The 7,500-nt window shown below is 35.3% G+C and overlaps 1 pseudogene; it reads left to right on the top strand.

Moving 5' to 3' along the window:
• The window catches only part of LOC137652038 (gamma-butyrobetaine dioxygenase-like), a 7,807-nt pseudogene extending 333 nt beyond the window's left edge, over positions 1 to 7,474 (top strand).
• The last annotated feature ends 26 nt before the right edge of the window (positions 7,475 to 7,500 follow it).

Genomic DNA, 7,500 nt, shown 5'->3' with positions numbered 1-7,500 from the left:
CGAATTTTTACTACGACAAAATGTGGATATATGTTTAGGAATTGTGTCTCTCCCCAAAAATCTGACATTCGATCACCATTTTTATATATTGTTATTCCTTTTTTGAGTGTAGTGTTGTTAGTGCACCTCACATGGCGCACTGTAGACATTATCGAAGTGGTTTTGTAGCGTTCATATCGAACCCTAGATGCCTTAGTCTTTTACTTTAACTTTTCCTCCTTTCAACATAAGCCCTAGATGGCAACAGGCGATATGTCTCAAGTAAAATAATTTATTATTATTATTATTATTATTATTATTATTATTATTATTATTATTATTATTATTATTATTATTATTATTATTATTATCTTCTTCTTCCAATTACTATTATTATTATTATTATTATTATTATTATTATTATTATTATTATTATTATTATTATTATTATTATTATTATTATTATTATTGCTGTATCAGTTTTTATTTTAGCAAATTCAATGAGCGCCTCAAAAGAATCATTTTTTTATATTCCATATTTTTCCAAATGCCTTTGTCATACTATAATAAGAAAAGATCTGCGGTTACTTCAACAATTTCGTTATACTTTTAGTGCTAGATTTTATATTACATAATAAGGTAATATACAAAATATACACTAAAGTTTGTAAATGACACATTCTAAACTTTATAAATTCAAAATGAAATATTCTCTTTCTTTTTGTTATGAAAAAATCTTATTCTATGTTTAACAAATGTAGTCGGTTCGTTAACCTTATCATGACTGAAGACAAAAGAAGTGAAACATTTCTAAAAGATATTGAAAAAGAACAAATAACTTTTGTTTGGAAATCACCAAGAAATGATTTTAAGTTTATATAGAAGAGCGTGAAATATACATATTTTTTCAATATATAGAGAAAATAAAATCCGTTGTTGTTCATGAATTTGGGTAGATTTAGATAACATACATAAATGCAATTGAATGGTTTTTCATATAGATATATATGTAGGCCACCATAGGCTTGTCTTTTTTCAAATATACATGTGAATACTTTGTATACAGATTACCATTTCATGTAGATTATTATTATTATTATTATTATTATTATTATTATTATTATTATTATTATTATTATTATTATTAAAAAATCCAAAACTATGGAAATTAAAAATAATAAAGAAATAGAAAAAAAAATATAGAAATAAATACAGAAATAGCAAAATAGCAATATGAGAGCTCCAATAGAGAAAACTATATGAAATAAAACGTTTCCTATGAAACAAAGCAACGTATAATTGAATAAAATTGCATTTGAAACAAATTTCGAGCTTATGAACGTCCAGCGATCCAATCCCGTCCGTCTTTCAGATGAGACTGATTTGCAACAAGAAATGCATCAACTGTAAGGTCACCCGACCTCTGAGTCTTGCAGCCAACGCCCAACAGCAGTATCAGGTGAAGGAACGGAAGGAACTGCCAGGTAAGAATGGGTCTACAAGTTACTATACTCAGTTCCTTTCAGTGAGACGTATTTGCACTTACTTGCAGGGGTGCCCTTTTAGCTCGGGAAGTTTCCTACTAGCTGATTGGTTAGAAGTATCTTAGGCACAACCATTCAGCTAGCAGGAAACTTTTCCGAGCTAAAAGGGCACCCATTACAGTCGGTGCAAATGCGTCTCATTAACAAAAAATTAACTATAGTATTTTCTTGGATGGCAATAACCAATTTTGATCTGAAAGGCAACTATATTTATGTGATTATGTAGGCAACTACAATAGTTAATTGTATAGGCAACTATATTGATTAAATATGTAGGCAGCCACACTTATTAATTGTGTAAACAACTACATATTAATTGTGTTGGGAATTATATCTATTAATTGTACTCATATTATCTACTATTTTACTCATTCTCACGATACAAAATAATGTACAGTTGGACACGGAAATTCCTGGCACACCTCGCTTTGAGGTGATGCACCCTGTCACACCCTTGCTGCTTGGAAATTAACCAAACAGATAATTTAAGGAGAGATGGCAGAGGTAGTGGGTGGGGCTAAATGCAGGATCTCCCAGCGCAGAAAGGGAGTGAGACTATTCACTTCCTCAGAGAGAGGTGTACCAGGAATTTAAGTGTCCAACTGTATGTGTTTAATAGAGGTTGTATACGTTACATGCAAATAAACACGTTAAAGATACATAAAATGGCATATGATTAAAGGGGTACAATGCATGAAACTCAAAAACAATGGTAATTGCAATACATTTTTCCAAATAGCTTTAAAAATGCTCTTTCCTCAATTCTACACAAATCTCGCAAATGTAGTCGATTGCTGAAAGATATTGAAAAAGAATGAATAACTTTTGCTTGGAAATCACCAAGAAATGATTTTAAGTTTATAAAGGATCTCGTGAAATAAATCTATTTTTTATAAAAATACTTAGAGAAAATAAAATTCTTTGTTGTTCAAGAATTTAGGTGTCTTTAGATAACAGACATAAATGCAATCGAACATTTTTACTTGTAGATATATATGTAGGCTACCATAGGCATATCTATTTTCAATTATACATATCTATACAGTATATATAGATTACCATTGCATGTAGATTATTTTTATTATTATTATTATTATTATTATTATTATTATTATTATTATTATTATTATTATTATTATTATTATTATTATTATTATTAACAAAGCTGCAACTCTAGTTAGGAAACACAGTGCTCAAAGCACAAGAAATCACTATGAAAATGAAAGATGATGGAGAAATAAAAAATACAAAATGAAAAAATACAGAAATGAATACAGAAATAGAAAAATAGCAATATGAGAGCTCTAATATAGAAAACTATATGAAATAAAACATTTTCTATGAAACGAAGCTATTTATAATTGAATATAATTGCATTTGAAACAAAGTTCGAACTTCTGATTGTCCAGCGATCCAATCCCGTTCGTCTTTCAGATGAGACTGATTTGCAACAAGAAATGCATCAACTGTAAGGTCACCCGACCTCTGAGTCTTGCAGCCAACGCCCAACAGCAATATCAGGTGAAGGAGCAGAAGGACCGGAAGGAACTGCCAGGTAAGAATGGGTCAACAAGTTACTATACTTAATTCCTTTTAATGAGGCGTATTTGCACTGACTTGCAGGGGTGACCTTTTAGCTCGGGAAAGTTTCCTACTTCCTGATTGGTTAGAATTATCTTGTCCAACCATTCAGCTAGCAGGAAACTTTTCCGAGCTAAAAGGGCACCTATGCGAGGCGGTGCAAATGCGCCTCAGTAAAAAATGTGACTATAGTATTTTTTTGAATAGCAATGACAAATTTAGTTCTGAAATGCCACTATATTCATCCGATTATGTAGGCAACTACAATAGTTAATTGTATAGGCAACTATATTGATTAAATATGTAGGCAGCCAAACTTATTAATTGTGTAAACAACTACATCTATTAATTGTGTTGGCAACTTCATTTATTAATTGTGTTTGAGGAAAGTGCATCAAAGCACTCATATTATCTACCATTTTACTCAATCTTACGATACAAAATAATGTGCAGCTGGACACGGGAATTCTCGCTACACCTCGCTTTGAGGAAAAGCACCATGTCACACCCTTACTTCTTTTAAAGTAACCAACCAGATAATTTAAGGAGAGATGACAGAAGTAGTGGGTGGGGCTAAATGCAGGATCTCCCAGCGCAGAATGGGAGTGAGGCTATGCACTTCATCAGAGAGAGATGTACCAGGAATTTGAGTGTCCAACTGTATGTGTTTGATAGAGGATGCATGTTACATGCAAATAAACACGTTAAAGATACACAGTATTGTATATGGCAAAAGGGGGGTAATTTGTGCAACTCAAAACAATGGTAATTGCAATACGTTTTTTCTAAATAGCTTTAAAAATTCTCATTCCTCAATTCTACACAAATCTCGTAAAACAGGAAATATTTGCCTTATCTTGGGCTCATTGAGTGAAAACCATAAATGTAAACTGTATAAGTCTCGTTATTGTTAATCAGTTTTGATAATTTTACACAAGTGTGATATACAAAATATTACAAATCTTTACGAGAGAGAGAGAGAGAGAGAGAGAGAGAGAGAGAGAGAGAGAGAGAGAGAGAGAGAGAGAGAGAGAGAGAGTCCACTAACTGTCTCTCGCTTACAGTTCCCTCCGTCCCAATCTCTTCGGCTCAAGTGAGCAGAGATTCTGTGACTGTCAAATTCGGCGACGGCCGGGAGAGCCCGATGCCCTACGTCTGGCTCAGAGACAACTGCCGCTGCCCCGACTGCTACAGCAGCGAGGCCCTGGGCAGGAAAAGCCTCCTCTCGGACCTCGACGTCGAAATCCAAGCGATGGACATCCAGGTATTAATATTAATTCACTTCAGGCATAAGAGAGAAGGACATGAGTCTTCATTTCTTCTTATGGAATTATTCAACTTATTAATATTTGTCATCTCTTTATTATTGCTGATTTTTTTAACAATATATATACTTGCATATTTAACGCCACTTGTTTATATTATACAATATATCTTTGTTCATAACTATTTATGGAAATCCTATTTTCCAGAGTAATGACGAGTCCCTGAATATCGAATGGAGTGACGGACACCGATCCGAGTACTCTGCCGAGTGGCTCCACGCCAGGGCATTCACCCCCGAGGCCAGAGCCCTCAGGAGGAACGTCTATGCCCTGCCCAAGGTAACTAGGGTTTGGGGATCTTTTGTATTCCTGGTAGAAACTAAATTCATTTGATAATGATTTACTCAAGGAAATTACTATCTATTGCAAAGGAAAATAATCCACGATAGAGGAATAGCTCTTTTAGATACATACATACATACATACATACTTGTATAAAAGTACATATACAGGATATCTTATGACAATAGGTGTTGGAATAGTAAAAAATGAAATATTCAACTCCAGTTTGTATGGTGGCCCCTTATTTACTCTGATCTTAGGATTAGCTAAAGTAATTCAAGCCATTTGTTGGCCCATCTGTCCATTGATCCTTTTTTGGGTGAGGGTGTGGGACTTGCAACCTCATCCCTATATGAATTTGCTTAGATATAGACTCTACACATGAAGGCCCTACTTCTATGGTATTAGAGTTAATTCATATATGGTTATAAAAGCTCAGACATTCACTGGATATAATTTCTGTAAATGGGAACCCTTCCCGTGAGGATAGTGCCATCAGTGCACCGCACACAGTGTACTGTAGGCATTACGTAATGGTCTTAGGACGGTTCCTTTGGTTCCTACTTGCTCTTGCCTTATATCCTTCTACTTCACCTCCGTTCTTGTTTCCTTTCTTCAATCTTAGTGTCTCACCACTTCTAACTTTTACCTCATGGCTTAACTCTCTTATTGTACCCTAAAAGTAATTCGTTGCTGAATGGTCTCACAGGCCCCAGCGCTTAGCTTCATTTCCTGAATTCAATTCACAGGAACCTTAGGGCGCCAACCACAAGCTTCGTGAGTTTGATTATGAGTCGATGAGGAAGGACGACAAGGTGTTCCTTGAATGGCTTCTGACAATGGAGACTCAAGGATCAGCGATGCTCAAAAACGTCCCTGATAAGGACGTCGTAGGACCTGAGATGATCGATCACATTGCGTTTGTCAAGCAATGTCATTATGAGTGAGTATCCACCAGGTACCTGGAGGGCGTGTTTGGCAGTTTTAGATTTGCTTTAATGCTTGTAGATTAGGCCTACGTTAGGCTGGTCAATCTATTTATGTTTTGAAACTATACTGTAACCAATTTAATTATAAAGAAGAGTAGAGTTTCAGAGCTCTTATTTAGGCAATATAGGATGTGATTGTATTGTCACCGTAAATGTCTGCTTTCTCCAACAGACACCCATTCACCCGTTATTAACAGACCAAACTCAAACAACGTCGCTTTTACCAACGCCAAATTGGGGATGCACAATGACCTTCCTCAGTACGAGCACATGCCAGGGGTAAGACCTCAAGCTTCTTTTGCTTATCGTGTTCAGACTTTACTACTTGATGTAGAGAGATTTGAGAATTTCATACAATAGATCATGTTTTACATACTCATTGCCTTTCCAATAATTATTTACTGAAATTTCTATAGATAGAAAGAACATTAAATATGGATGATTATTCATGAAATTTCTGTTATCTTAATTGTTTTTGTTATCTCTTTTCTCAGATCATCTTTATCCACTGTGTGAAGCAACACGTTGGCACCGGAGGCGAGAGCGTCATTGTAGACGGACTCTTAGGCGCCGAGCTCCTCCGGAGAGAACACCCGGAGGCCTTCCAGATCTTGACCTCCACCGACTCCTACTTCTGGGACAAAGGTTACGCCAACTACTCCTGGGAGATGGAGGAATTCTATAAAATCTCCAAATTCCCAGTCATCACGTGAGTTTCTATTGATAATTTTTATGATACTGTTTCGGATGAAATTGTTGTGTACAAATCTATCTTACTTTCTATATTCTTTATAAAATATGGAAAGCATTTTACAAAAAACTGAAATGACTAAATTGATTTTTGAGAACAAAGAAGAAAACAGTACACTCAATTTTTACAAAGAATTGTAGTGCTGAAATTCAGAATTTAATTGCAGACTCAACAGTAGCAAAGAGGTCATTCGCATTGCTGTCAACAACGCCATTCGAGACTCCTACCTCGACCTGCCCTCGTCCAAGGTCAAGAAGTTCTACGAATCCTTGAAGGTCTTCAACGACATCCTGTACTCCAACTCCTCCACCTTCAAGATGGACTCCGGTAAGACTACTGTAGTCGTTTAAAAATTCTTTTTGGAAACTATTTCATCACTTGTGACGAGTTTATGTGTAATGTCCATTTACTTATTCGAAAACCAATTTCAGTTTCATCCGTTGCAATATATATTTGATAACTTCATGTGTAAATGAAAGATAGAAAGGAAATGTCCATCAATAACTCAAGCAAATAATGTTTATCCATTCTTGACGGTAAGACAAAAAGAAAAAAAGATATGAGTAAAAGATTTTTATAGGTAGAGAAAAATCTTACTATATCTCTAATTTTTTACACAAGATTTAGATCAGGAATCACCTTGACGTAAAGACTTGACTTTATAAGAAATGTTACTTAAAACTTAATTTTTCAAAACATACACAAAACCAGAAGGTTGAAGCTTGATTCCAAGAGGTACAAATAGAAAGGAACCGTTATATGCAAATCCTTCTCTTTCCCTTCCAGGCGATTTAATGACACTGGACAACGTGCGATGCCTCCACGGCCGCGAGGGATACGAAGCCTTCAGCGATCGACACATCGAATCGTCCTATCTGGACTGGGACGAGGCCAGGTGCCGCAGAAGGAAGATACAGGAAAAACTAGGCCTACTTCGGACTGTCTAAAGAAAAGTTTTCCCTTTCGTCTGGTTCTAAAGTAATAGAATAAGAAAAGTTTATATCTCAAAGTTAGCAGGGAAAGAATATTCAGGTTTGTAAAGAGATTAT

This window comes from Palaemon carinicauda, chromosome 13 (genome assembly GCF_036898095.1).
Source record: "Palaemon carinicauda isolate YSFRI2023 chromosome 13, ASM3689809v2, whole genome shotgun sequence".
Lineage (NCBI taxonomy): Eukaryota > Metazoa > Arthropoda > Malacostraca > Decapoda > Palaemonidae > Palaemon > Palaemon carinicauda.
Note: the sequence above shows the minus strand (reverse complement) of the source record. Positions and strands in the feature narration are given on the sequence as shown.